This window comes from Nycticebus coucang, chromosome 18 (assembly GCF_027406575.1).
Source record: "Nycticebus coucang isolate mNycCou1 chromosome 18, mNycCou1.pri, whole genome shotgun sequence".
Lineage (NCBI taxonomy): Eukaryota > Metazoa > Chordata > Mammalia > Primates > Lorisidae > Nycticebus > Nycticebus coucang.
The window spans coordinates 4,584,443-4,599,261 of NC_069797.1; the positions used below are offsets into that span (position 1 = coordinate 4,584,443).

The 14,819-nt window shown below is 40.6% G+C and overlaps 1 pseudogene across 1 annotated transcript; it reads right to left on the minus strand.

Annotated features, from left to right (window-relative positions):
* Positions 1-2,223: 2,223 nt before the first annotated feature.
* Positions 2,224-4,768, minus strand: LOC128570674 (pentatricopeptide repeat domain-containing protein 3, mitochondrial-like; annotated as a pseudogene). Its single transcript, XR_008375602.1, has one exon. The product of XR_008375602.1 is annotated as a pentatricopeptide repeat domain-containing protein 3, mitochondrial-like (transcript).
* Between the last annotated feature and the right edge of the window lie 10,051 nt (positions 4,769-14,819).

Sequence of the window (14,819 nt, forward strand, 5' to 3'; positions counted from 1 at the left end):
TCCTTGGTTAAATGTATTGCTAGGCATTTTATGTTATTTTGTAGCTATTGTGAATGGTATTGAATTTTTGATGTGATGATCACCTTAGCATTTATTAGTGTATAAAAATGCTACTGATTTGTGTACATTAATTTTGTAACCTGAGATAATTAAATTTATTTATTAATTCCAGGAGTCTTTTGGAGGAGGCTTTACGGTTTTCTAGATTTAAGATCATCTCATTGGCAGCAGGGATAGTGTCACTTTTTTTTGTTTTCTGACTTGAGTGTCCTTTATTTTTTTCTATTATCTGATTTCTCTGGCTGGGACTTCCAGCACTATGTTGAGTAGAAGTGGTGAGAGTGAGCATCGTCCGGTCTCAATTCTTACTGGGAATGCTTTTAACTTTATCTCATTCAGAATAGTGTTTGAATTAAAGGCCATTCACAATCAGAAAGGATTTGGAAGGGGTTTGTCTTGTGAACTAAAATAAAATCTTACGTCCCCCTCCACCAGCAATTAACTGAATGGACCCCCCTCCTTGGCCAAGGGGATCCCTTAAATTGAGTTGCTAGCCAGCAGAGAGGAAATCTGACATGTCTCATCATGCTCCCTCCTCTTATTAGAGATGCCCTCTGTGACTCACAACAGCCAAAGGCTGTGGAAGACTTACCTGCACGTCCTCAATATACACAACAAACCAGTTGAGTCTGTCCAGTGCTTTGTCTCCGATTAACAAACCCTTTACCTTAAGCATGTCTTTTTGCTGACTCCTGGTCTTTTAGCCAAAGTCTAACTCTTCCAGACAATTATCAGGTAAAGAATCTTTAAACCCACGTATAAATCTGTGAGCCCCAACCCACCAGATGTCCCAGCTTTTTGTGCCAAACCAATGTATGTTTTCTGCTTATTGATTTATAACTTCACCTGTAATTCCTATCTCCTAAAACCAAACTGCAAACCCATAACTGGGAGTCCACTTGCTCAAGGCTTCCTGGGTGTGGCTCTGGGTCATAGTCTTCAAATTTGGCTTAGCATAAACCTCTTTAAATTATTTTTACAAGTATGGCTTCTTTTCCATTGACATCATATGTAGTTTTTATTATGTTGATGTATGTATTTATTCTGTCTATGCCTATTTTGCTGAGGGTTTTTTATGATTAACACTTGCTGGTGTAGGGTGAGGGGAAATGTGCCCTTTCTCCCCAAAAAGTGGCTGAAAGACCAACTCACAATTAAGGCAGGATAGTAAGAGAAATGTTTATTTCCAAATATCATGCTCATGGGGAGAATTACAGGAGTCATCTCCCAATGTTTTAATGATGGCCCGATACCTTTTAAGATGCCTTTTAGAAGGGAGGGGGAGAATGTGGAGTACAGGAGCAGCAGGTGAATGCTAAGAAGGATGAATAGATGGGGGGAAATGAATTGACTTGTAAATTAACCTGAGAGACAGTTATTATGTTTTAAACAATTTGCAGTAGGTCTGCTAGCCTTCAGGGTGAACAAAGAAAGTTAGTTTTGCCCCTTTGATATTTTGATCACATTGGTCAGGTTTTATGTAGATAGAGAAGAAGCCCCTTCCAAATGCTTTCTGATTGTGAATGGCCTTTAATTCAAAATATTCTTTATACAAGTAGTCAATTTTGGAGTGAAATTTCCTTAGCTCCTTCACTGGATTTTAGTGAATGTTCTTACTGTATCTATCGAAATAATCATATGATACTTGTTTTAAATTCTGCTTATGTAGTGAATCACATTTCTTGATTTGCATATGTTAATCCATCTTTGTATCCCTGGGAGGAAATTCACTTGTCATGGTAAACTATACTTTTCATGTGATCTTGGGTTTGTTTTGCTAGTGTTTTCTTGATTGTTTTTGGATAGATGTTAATCAGGCCTGTAGTTATCTTTTTGTTGTTGTTGTATTCATTCCTGGCTTTGGTATTAGGTTGGTATTGACTTCATTAAATGAATTAGAGAGGATTTCCTCTTTCTAATCTTATGTAACAGTCTCAGTAGGACAGGTACCAGTTCTTCTTTGTATGTCTGGTAAGAATCACTATGATCTGGTTTTTGTCTTTTTGAGGAGGAAGCATATGTTTTATTGCTAATTTATTCTCACTACTTGTTGGTATGTTTAGAATTTCTATTTTTCTCCAACTCAGCTTGGGAGGTTGTGTGATTGCAGGAATTTATTCATTTTCTCTAGAATTTTTATTTTTTATTTATTTTTTTTACATTAATCACTTGTGCAGTCTCAACTGCCATTATCCTGTTTAATCAGTTATAAGATGTATAATTTTTCACATATAAATATTCCCAAAATTGGGATACTACTGACCCAACAGTACTTGTGATGTAATTAGACACTGTCTCTTAAGAAGAAAGGATCAACATCTTAGCAACACATCACGCCAACAAAAGCTTTAGTCCAGTAGCAGGGAGAGGGTACTGTGAGGTCAGCCTACCAGCACTTCAGATATACAGATCTTATCCTGACCACAAGAGCTGCAGCTTACATGGTAAGCCTGGAATGCTACAGTTAATAGGTGGTTTGGCTAGTAGCAAATTATAACGTAGCATCTGTCCAGTGTTTCACAGTACCAAAATTCACCAAATCTGCATCCTCTATTTCTTTGAAACATTGTTAAATATTAGTATCTGTTTTCAAGTGTGAGTCCAGCAGCTACGGTGATGTCATCATTACTACTGAATATCCCACTTTCATTTGCCTTCATTGATGTCACTGTCGCTGTCACTGCTGCTGTCACTATCACTGTCACTGGTCCATGCAGTTAGGTTTTCTAGGGCTTCCTTTTGTTCCTGGCTGATGGCAAAGTCAGTCATTACTCTCTGGAAAAGGCTCTCGCAAATAGGTAAGCTGAAAGCACTCACCAGTTTTACCACTTCAATGGCCTGGGCAGGGCTATTGGACACTTTTGCACTGTCCATGAACTCATTCAGCAACTCATTTCTAGGGATCTTATTATGCTTCCTGAAAAGCCCCAACATTTTCCATGCTTCATGGGTTCTCCCAGCCCTTAAAAAGAGGACAGCTATACAGTTGAGAGGGATGGCTGGCCAATCTGGAGCAGTCTGTCTGCCATCTTGGCTTTCATAAGCAGATTTGATGTCAGCGGCACAGTCAGCAAACTCCTCCAGAAGCTCTGGTGGATGCTTATCCCTTGCCATAAGAATCAGAATCTCTTCCTTCAGGTCATTGTGGAAAGTATGACCACATTCTTTACTATCTTTCCAAATCCGAGGAATCACTTCTAGCCGATTGGCCACATCCAATGCTTGGAGAAGATCTACCAATGTTTGGGAGTGGGGAAAGAAAACTGAAGGTATCAGGTGATGTCACTTCAAGGTGACATCAATTTGTTCCATTAGACAAATTAAAGTGAAGAACTTGGAATAATAGAAATGATCAGGTCCCATAAATTTCCGGTTATCTCCAGTGTTTAAAAGGCCATGTACTTGGTAAGCAAGTTCCAGATCTCTGAGAGATGAGCAAACTCTCATGGCTGACTGAAAAAACATACCATCAACCAGATCCTTTGGAGAAAATTTCTTTCCCATTAATTCATTCATTATATCATAGATGATCAGGGATGATCCTTTTGAAATGTTTTCATGTTGATAAAATAGCTGAATAATATGGTGATATGTTGCAAGCGAGGGTTCTATTCCAATGGCTTTCATTTCTCGTAAGGTCTGTATTGCTGGCAATCTTGCAAGTACATGAAATCTTCGGAGACATTTCAAAATGGTATTAAAAGTCTGTAGATTTGGTTTCACCTTCTGTGCAACCATTTGTTTCAGTAGCTCCAGTGTTTTATTCCATTTTTCCTCAAAACCCGCATTCAGCCCCAACATTGTTGCTTCAATCAATGCACTGAATGTGTACACATCAGCATGGAGTCTGTTGTTTAATAATTCAGTGTACAAGTTTAATGCCGGCTCTTAAGCTCGATGTTTCACCATCCCTCGGATCACTGTGCAGTAGGAATGTGAATTTTTCTCTGGCATCAACGTAAAGATTCTCTCAGCATTGTTTTTTGCGCTCCATGTAGCTCCAATCTGATGACCAGCCTTCTTCCTAAATTTCTTGTTACTTTCCTCTTCCAATTCCTCTGACGGTTCAGTTTGCTGAAAAGGATAATCAGTGGAGGGCTCGTGGTCACCATAGTAACACAGTAAATCCAAGAGATTATTTGTTGTTTCAAGAGACACAGTGGTTCCTGCTTGCAAAAGCTGATCAAACAGGTCCACAGAGGATTTGACTTTTTTGAGCTTGATTCGTTCCTTTAGGGCAGCTTCACTTACTTCTTCGATCTGAGGTTCAAAGCACTCAGGCATTAAACACGGTATATGTGGTTCAGCTATGTCCTTTTGAAAATATTTGGGATGTGAATTAATAATAAACTTTGCTGCATTCTCCCCAGACTTCTTTGCCAGTAAAAATGAACGAGATTCCACAGAAGATGCTGGAATAAGGTAGGGATCATCTTGAAATGCATAAGGTGCAGCTGTGGTGTCCCTGTTTACTGTGGAAGCAAGTGCCTGAAGAACGGCCACTTTATCCCAAGATTTCTTTCTTGGAATAACCACTTCTTCAATCCTTGTTACATCAGTTCCTTCAACTTTTGGGAGGGTTGTACTTCCAGAATAAAATCTGAAACTTGATATTCGTTCACAAAGTCCTGCACGTTGACCCTTCAATGACAGGTAAAGCCTGCTGTGGATCCTGAAGCAAACTGAACCAGTCACCGCCATCTTTCGTTTCCTCTAGAATTTTTAGATTGTGTTCACAGAGGTGTTCATAGTAGTCTCAGAAGATCTTTTGCATTTCTATGATATCATGATATAATGTCTCTTTTTACATTTCTGATTGACCTTATTTCAATCATTTTCTTCTTTTCTCAGTTAATCTACCCAGTGGTCTATCAATTCTTTTCTTTTCTTTTTATTTTTTTTTGTGTGGTATATCAGTTTTATTTGTCTTTTCAAAGAATCAAATTTTTGTTTTCTTGATCCTTTATATTGTTCTTTTTTGTTTCAAATTTATTTAGTTCTCCTCTGATTTTTGTTATTTCTTGTCTTCTACCAGCTTGGGGTTTGGTTTGTTTTTATTTTTCTAGAACCCCAATGTGTGACATTAGGTTATTAATTTGTGATATTTCTGTCTTTTATTTATTTATTTTTGGGGGAGACAGAGTCGCAGGCTCTCACCCTGGGTAGAGTGCTGCGGCATCACAGCTCACAGCAACCTCAAACACTTGGGTTTAAGTGATTATCTTGCCTCAGCCTCCAAAGTAGTTGGGACTACAGGCAACCACCACAATGGCCACTGTTTTTTTGTTGCAGTTGTCATTGTTGTTTGGCAGGCCTGGCTGGATTCAAACCTGCCAGCTTTGGTGTATGTGGCTGGCACTCTAGCCGTTGAGCTACAGACATCAAGCCTATGATATTTCTGTGTTTTAATCGGAAGTATTTAGTGCTATAAACTTCTCTCTTAGCTCTGCTTTTAACTTACCCCAGAGATTTTGTTAGTTCGTCTTTTAATTTAAAAAATATTTTTTAAATTTTGCACCTTCATTTCATTGTTGATCTCAAAGTTAACTTAGTATTATGCCTTTTAATTTGCATGTATTTGTATGGTTTTGAAAATTTCTTTTAGAATTGATTTCTAGTTTTATTCCACTGTAGTCTGAGACAATTCATAGTATTATTTTGATTTTTATCAATTTTTTGATACTTGTTTAGTGGCCTAACATATGATCTATCTTGGATAATGATGTCCCATGTTCTTATGAGAAGAACATAAATCTATACTTTGGGAGTAAAATATTCTGTAAATGTCTGTTAAGTACACTTGTTCTAGAGTCCTGTCTTATTCAGTGTTTCTTTGCTGTCCAGTTTTGTCATTGGAGTGTTGAAGTGCCCCACTATTAATATGTTGTTTGTTTCTTTTCTTAGATCAAGTGGTATTTCTTTTATGAATCTGGGACTCTGGTGTTAGGTGCATGTATATTTAGGATTGTTAGATCTAATTGTTGAATTGATCCCTATATCATTATATAATGGCTATCTTTGTCTTTTTTTTTTTTACAGTTATTCAGTTATTGATTTCAAATCTGTTTTATCTGATCTAAGAGTAGCTACTCCTGCTCACTTTTTTTTTTTTGAGACAAAGTCTCACTCTATCACCCTGGGTAGGTGCCATGGCATTATAGCATTAGCAACCTCAAACTTTTGCACTTGAGAAATCCTCCTGACTCAGCCCCCTGAGTAGCTGGGATTACCAGCACCCACCACAATTCCTGGCCATTTGTTTTATTTCTTTATAGACAGGGTCTCACTTTTGCTCAGGCTGGTTTCAAAGCCCTGAGCTCAAGCAGTCTACCCGCTTTGGCCTCCCAGAATGTTAAGATTACAGGTGTGAGCTATCACACCGGGCCTCCTGCTCACTTTTGATTTCCATAGCATGGGATATTTTTTTCTCATGCTTTAACCTTGAGTTTATGAGAATCTTTATGAGTTAAATGGTTTTCTTGGAGACATTGGATATTAGGGTTGTGTTTTTTATCTATTCTACTAATCTGTATTGTAGGGGTCATAGCAAAACCTGTCCTTTTCCCTTGATCTGATTCCCTGAAAGATCAACTCACAATTATGGTACATTAATAATGAGAGAGGATAGCCAAGAAGGGTGAGGTCTACAAGAACAGGTCTTCTCAAGGAGACCACAAAGATACACATGCAGGGTCCTCTCCGTGGTGACTCAGCTCTTGGAAATTTGTAAACTTAACTTCCTGAAACTTGGAAATTTCTAAGTTCTGTGAAATCCTGTAGTTCTGTAGGGGTGGGAATAGCATCCCCCGCTTGATTCAAACTAGCCAATGACAAGGGTACCCGTGGGGTGGAACTTTTTGACTGTCAATAAAAAGAGAAAGACCAAGGCAGTCGGGGAGCACAGCCATTTGAAATTCTTCTATGCTGTAAGCTCCCAGCTGGTGAATAAATCCCTTCCTCTTATAAATGTGGTGTTTGGGTGCTCCTTCTCTCTGTTGGGCCTTGTCTTCCTGCAACATTTTTGGTTCCCTGACCGTGAAGTAAGATCCCCCTGGAGAGAACACGCACCTGGTAGTTGCTGCCAATCCTTTGGACACCCACGTGGGGGCCCCTGATCCGCCTGGGTGACGTGAACCACTGAGCACTCCAGGGAGGCAGTTTGGCCTCCCTGTGTAGACGCCTTAAATAGGCTGAGAAAGGACCCCATTGGCAGGTTTTCAAGGAGTCAAACACCAGGAGGAACTGACATGCGGGAACAGGTACTTACACAGGGAGAAGTGTAAGGCAAGGTATGATCGATCTGGAGGTCCCATTACAGTTTTAGTGGAAAAGGAGCCTGATCAACTCCTTGGGCATTAGATTGTTGACAGGTCTGTTGAGAGGTATGTGAGAGTGTGTGGATGTGGTGTGACTGAAAGAACTTCGAGGGTGGAGTTGGACCTCCCTTCACAGGGCCTAGGGGAGTGTTGGTTTGCCTCCTATGGCTAAGTAGCAGCTTGAGTGGGAAATCGAAGCTGTCCAGGTTAAGAATTGGGTTGGAGGGGGGGAGGAGACAAGATGGCTGACTGAAGCCATCTTTCCACAGAGGCTCCCGTCCAGTAGGAGAGTTTAAGGACAAAAATTCAGCAAGTAACCTGGTGGATTTGAGCTGCACTAAGAGAGAAGGTTGAAGAACGCACATCAACCCCACTGAGGCGAGCTGCGACCACAAGGATACAAACAAAAGGTACAAAATCCATCACCAAGCAGATGAGAGTCCCCTCCCCCATGAGAACGGCTCAGAGAGCCCCACAAACAATGGGGAAGAGTTTAAAGGTCCTCCCACTACACACCACGGGAGAGACCCTCTAAAAACTTGACCTACCTCCCCTACTAGGGTGTCACGGCGTCCTCCTGCCAGGCATAAAACTGTATAAACTGTATATAGTATCTACCTGGAATTCTGAACTCCCAGCACTCCCCTTCACTCACAGTGAGGTCTGGAGACCAGTACTGGTCAGCAGAGAGGGTACTGCACCAGAGTGGCAGTTCCCTGAGGCACAGTGTGACAGCTGTCTTCTGGTGACAATACGGCCAGGCATAAAACTGTGTAAAGCTGTGTGTGTTCTCTGCCTGCAACCCCAGGCTCCCAGCGTTCTGCGTGCTCCCCTCTGCTCTCCCTCCAAGGTCTAGAGCCCTGTCCCCCAGGGGTTCAGACTCTTAGGCGATTGCTCGAGGGGTGTAGACAGTGCTGGGCTGCAGCTGGTCAGTGCAGACTCTGGGGTACAGGAGCAGAGAGAGGATGGTTGGCCGGAAGGGAGCTACACGGGAGCAGCAGTTGCCTGAGCCATAAAGCAGCAGCCCTCTTTTGCTAGCAATATGGTTCACTACCAAATATTCTGAAGCCACACCCCCTGTCTCCCTGGGCAACCAGAGACTGTGAGTATAGGATTTGCCTTAGGCAACTCCAACTTGCAAACGGGGGAAACTCCCAGGGTGGGGCTGACCCAGAGGTCTGCTATACTAAACCTAAGATGCACCTGGACCTCAGGGGATCATCAGCCTATAGACAATACAAGAGCAAAGACAAGCTAATTTGGAACTCAATTCAGCTTCTCTTCTGCAGGGGAACCGCAGAGTTGTTCTATTCTGTTCTGTCAGTAACATTAATCAGGGGCGAGTCTGGGCCTGAGTGAAAAGCCCCCAACCTTCATCAAGCGCCCGAGGTTGTCAGGCCTCACCTCCTTCTGCTAGAGAGAAGCAGAACACAGTGGCCTGGCAGACTTCCTTGTGATTCAGGCAGGTACAAACTCCTGGAGTACCGATTCACTACAGGCAATTGGGTCAGCCAACTGCAGGGCTATCAGTGACTGGGTGTGACAGTGGTGCAAGGTGGGGAAGGAGGCATCAACCTTCCCAGACTGATCTATTGCCTGGGTGGCTCCTCCTGAGTCCACGCAGCACTGGAGCAAGCCACACCAGAGTAGTCACCAGACCCCTGTGATCCAGATCCCACAGACCTCTTAAACTCTCACCCGAGACATGTGCAGACTGAGAGAACTGAATTGGACTTTTTGAACTGAACCAATCACCTGACGACAAATCAGGTGGCGCCCTGGGTGCACCGTGGTAGGAAGGTTTGACTTTCCTTTTCCACTTGTTTGCTGGTGGGGAGGGGTGACTTAATTGCTGATATTTCTCCACAGCTGAGACTTCAATCTAGAGTATCTGTTTCACTAGGGTGGAACAGAAACCAACTGAAAACAAGACAGAACCAGTTAGCCCCACCACACCAGACAGGGTCTCAGTTTCTCAGGCCACAACACTGTACAGGCCCTCAACAAAGCCCCAGGGGGAAAAAATCAAAGGGAGTAGTAAAACAACCATGGGGCGGAATCAGCAGAAAAAATCTGGTAACATGAATAACCAGAATAGATCAAACCCCCCCCCAAGGAAAGATATGGCAGATGTAATTGAAGATCCTATTCATAAACAACTGGCTGAGATGTCAGAAATCGAATTCAGAATTTGGATTGCAGACAAGATTAACAAAGTGGAATTGGGAATTCGAGGAGAAAATCAAAAGTTTAAGAATTAAAGTTTAAGTTCAAGAATTTAAGACAAAACCACCAAAGACTTAGACACACTGAAGCAATAATTTGCAGCCCTCAAAGATATGAAAAATACAGTAGAATCCCTCAGCAACAGAATGGAGCAAGCAGAAAAAAAAATTTCTGACATTAAAGATAAAGCCTTTATACGCTCCCAAACTCTCAAAGAGGAAGAGAAATGGAGAGCAAAAATGGATCATTGTCTCCGAGAGCTCTGGGATAATTCAAAGAAAGTGAATATCCGAAATTTGGAGTCCAGAAACAGATGAAGTGGCCTCGCTGGGCAAAGAGGCCCTTCTGCATGAAATTATGAAAGAGAATTTTCCAGACATACCAAGAGATTCTGAAATTCAGATAGGAGACAGCTTCAGAACCCCAGCATGACTCAACTCCAATAAGACATCCCCCAAGCGTATCATAATTAACTTCACTAAAGTTAATATGAAGGAGAAAATCCTCAAAGCTGCCAGGAGAAAGAAAACCATTACCTTGAAAGGGAAGAATATTAGAATGACTGCAGATCTCTCTGCTGAAACTTTTTAAGCCAGAAGAAGGTGGTCACTGACTTTTAATCTCCAAAAGCAAAATAACTTTCAATCCCGAATCTTGTATCCAGCTAAACTGAGTTTCATTTATGACAGAGAAATTAAATACTTGAATGACAGTCATATGTTGAAGAAATTTGCCATAACAAAACCAGCTCTTCACGATATTCTCAGACCTATCTTCCATAATGCCTAACCCAATCCTATAGCACAAAAGTAAACTCACTCAGAAACTTCGGATCAAACTCCAATTTCCACACTGGCAAAAGGATTAAAAGTGCCCACTGGACTTTTGAAAAACTCGATACCCAAAACTTCACCAGACTTATCAATATTCTCCATTAATGTGAACAGCTTAAACTGTCCTCTAAAGAGGCATAGGTTAGCTGACTGGATACAAAAACTCAGGCCAGATATTTGTTGCATACAAGAGTCACATCTTAACCTAAAAGACAAATACAGACTCAGGGTGAAAGGATGATCATCCATATTTCAGGCAAATGGTAATCAGAAAAAAGCAGGTGTTGCAATTTTATTTGCAGATACAATAGGCTTTAAATCAACAAAAGTAAGGAAGGACAAGAATGGTCACTTCATATTTGTTAAGGGTAATACTCAATATGATGAGATATCAATTATTAATATCTATGCACCCAACCAGAATGCATCTCAATTTATAAGAGAAAATCTAACAGACATGAGCAACTTTATTTCCTCCAGCTCCAAAATAGTCAGAGATTTCAACACTTCTTTGGCAGTGTTGGATTGATCCTCCAACAAGAAGCTGAGCAAAGAAATCTTAGATTTAAACCTAACCATCCAACATTTGGATTTAGCAGACATCTACAAAACATTTCATCCCAACAAAACTGAATACGCATACTTCTCATCAGCCCATGGAACTTACTCCAAAATCAATCACATCTTAGGTCACAAGTCTAACCTCAGTAATTTAAAGGAATAGAAATTATTCCATGCTTCTTCTCGGACCACCATGGAATAAAACTTGAGCTGAGTAACAACAGGAATCTGCATACTGATACAAAAACATGGAAGTTAAATAGCCTTATGTTGAATGATAGCTGGATCAGAGATGAGATTAAGAAAGAAATCGCCGGGAAGCGCCTGTGGCTCAGTCGCTAGGACGCCGGCCCCATATAACGAGGGTGGCAGGTTCAAACCCGGCCCTGGCCAAACTGCAACCAAAAAATAGCCGGGCGTTGTGGCCGGCGCCTGTAGTCCCACCTACTCGGGAGGCTGAGGCAAGGGAATTGCTTAAGCCCAGAAGTTGGAGGTTGCTGTGAGCTGTGTGAAGCCACGGCACTCTATGGAGGGCCATAAAGTGAGACTCTGTCTCTACAAAAAAAAAAAAAAAAAAAAAGAATGTAATCGCCAATTTTTTGGAACGAAACAACGATGAAGACACGAACTATCAGAACCTCCGGGACACCGCAAAAGCAGTTCTAAGATGGAAATTTATAGCACTGCAAGCCTTCCTCAAGAGAACAGAAAGAGAGGCAACTTAATGGGACATCTCAAGTAACTGGAAAAGGAAGAACATTCCAACCCCAAACCCAGTAGAAGAAAAGAAATAACCAAAATTAGAGCAGAATTAAATGAAATTGAAAACAAAAGGATGATACAACAGATAAATAATTCAAAAAGCTGGTTTTTCGAAAAGGTCAATAAAATAGATAAACCTTTGGCCAACCTAATCAGGAAAAAAAAGAGTAAAATCTCTAATTTCATCAATCAGAAACAGCAAAGATGAAACAGACTCCTTAGAAATCAAAAAAAATCCCTAATGAATATTGCAAGAAACTGTATTCTCAGAAACATGAAAATCTGAAGGAGATTGACCGATACTTGTAAGCACGTCACATTCCAAGACTTAGCCAGAATCAAGTGGAAATGTTGAACAGGCCCATATCAAGTTCGGAAATAGTATCAACCACACAAAACCTCCCTAAAAAGACAAGCCCGGGGCCAGATGGTTTCATGTCAGAATTCTACCAAACTTTTAAAGAGGAATTAGTACCTATATTACTCAACCTCTTCCAAAACGTAGAAAAAGAAGGAAGACTACCTAACACGTTCTATGAAGCAAACATCACCCTGATCCCCAAACCAGGAAAAGACCCAACAAGAAAAGAAAATTACAGAACGATATCACTAATGAATATGGATGCAAAAATATTCAACAAGATCCTAACAAACAGAATCCAACAACACATCAAACAAATTATACATCATGACCAAGTTGGTTTTATCCCAGGGTCTCAAGCCTGGTTCAATATACGTAAATCTATAAATGTAATCCAGCACATAAATAAATTAAAAAACAAAGACCATATGATTCTCTCAATGGATGCAGAAAAAGCTTTTGATAATATCCAGCATCCCTTCATGACCAGAACACTTAAGAAAGTCTGTATAGAAGGGACATTTCTTAAACTGAGAGACCATCTACAGCAAACCCACAGCCAATATCATATTGAATGCAGGTAAATTGGAATCATTTCCACTCAGATCAGGAATCAGACAAGGCTGCACATTGTGTCCATTGCTTTTAAACATTGTAATGGAAGTTTTAGCCACCACAATTAGGGAAGAAAAGGCGATCAAGGGTATCCATATAGGGTCAGAAGAGATCAAACTTTCGCTCTTCACAGATGATATGATAGTATATCCGGAAAACACTAGGGACTCTACTACAAAACTCTTAGAAGTGATCAAGGAATATAGCAGCGTCTCAGGCTTCAAAATCAACATTCATAAATCGGTAGCCTTTATACATACCAACAATAGTCAAGTTGAAAAAACAGTTAAGGACTCTATCCCATTCACAGTAGTCCCAAAGAAGATGAAATTTTTGGGAATTTATCTAACAAAGGATGTGAAAGATCTCTATAAAGAGAACTATGAAACTCTAAGAAAAGAAATAGCCGAAAATATTAACAAATGGAAAAATATACCATGCTCACGGCTGGGAAGAATCAACATAGTTAAAATGTCCATACTTCCCAAAGCAACATAAAATTTCAATGCAATCCCTATTAAAGCTCTACTGTCATACTTTAAAGATCTGGAAAAAACAATACTTCGTTTTATATGGAATCAGAAAAAACCTCGAATAGCCAAGACATTAATCAGAAATAAAAACAAAGCAGGAGGAATTACGCTACCAGACCTCAGACTACACTACAAATCAACAGTGATCAAAACAGCATGGTATTGGCACAAAAACAAAGACGTAGATGTCTGGAAAAGAACAGAGAACCAAGAGATGAACCCAGCTACTTACCGTTATTTAATCTTTGACAAGCCAATTAAAAATATTCAGTGGGGAAAAGGTTTCCTATTTAACAAATGGTGCTGGGTGAACTGGCTGGCAACCTGTAGAAGACTGAAACTGGACCCACACCTTTCACCATTTACTAAGATAGACTCTCACTGGATCAAAGATTTAAACTTAAGACATGAAACTATAAAGATACTAGAGGAGAGTGCAGGGAAAACCCTTGAAGATATAGGTCTGGGCGAGTATTTTATGAGGAGGACCCCCCAGGCAATTGAAGCAGCTTCAAAAATACACTACTGGGACTTGATCAAACAAAAAAGCTTCTGCACAGCCAAGAACACAGTAAGTAAGGCAAGCAAACAGCCCTCAGAATGGGAGAAGATATTTGCAGGTTATGTCTCCGACAAAGATTTAACAACCAGAATCCACAGAGAACTCAAACACATTATCAAGAATAGAACAAGGGATCCCATCGCAGGCTGGGCAAGGGATTTGAAGAGAAACTTCTCTGAAGAAGACAGGCGCGCGGCCTTCAGACATATGAAAAAATGCTCATCATATTTAATCATCAGAGAAATGCAAATCAAAACTACTTTGAGATACCATCTAACTCCAGTGAGACTAGCCTATATCACAAAATCCCAAGACCAGAGATGTTGGCGCCGATGTGGAGAAAAGGGAATATTTTTGCACTGCTGGTAGGAATGCAAATTAATACATTCCTTTTGGAAAGAGATATGGAGAACACTTAGCGATCTAAAAATAGATCTGCCATTCGATCCTGTAATCCCTCTACTGGGCATATACCCAGAAGACCAAAAATCACATCATAACAAAGATATTTGTACCAGAATGTTTATTGCAGCCCAATTCATATTTGCTAAGTCATGGAAGAAGCCCAAGTAACCCATCGATCCACAAGTGGATTAATAAATTGTGGTATATGTACACCATGGAATATTATGGAGCCTTAAAGAAAGATGGAGACTTTACCTCTTTCATGTTTACATGGATGGAGCTAGAACATATTCTTCTAAGTAAAGTATCTCAAGAATGGAAGAAAAAGTACTCAATGTACTCAGCCCTACTATGAAACTAATTTAGGGTTTTCACATGAAAGCTATAACCCAGTTACAACCTAAGAATAGGGGGAAGGAGGATAGGGAGAGGAGGGAGGAGGGAGGGGAGAGGGGGGTAGAGGGAAGGGTATTGGTGGGATTACACCAGCGGTGCATCTTACAAGGGTATATGTGTAAATGGTCTGTGAAGCTAGTGAATGATGCCCCATGATTATATTGATGTACACAGCTATGATTTAATAAA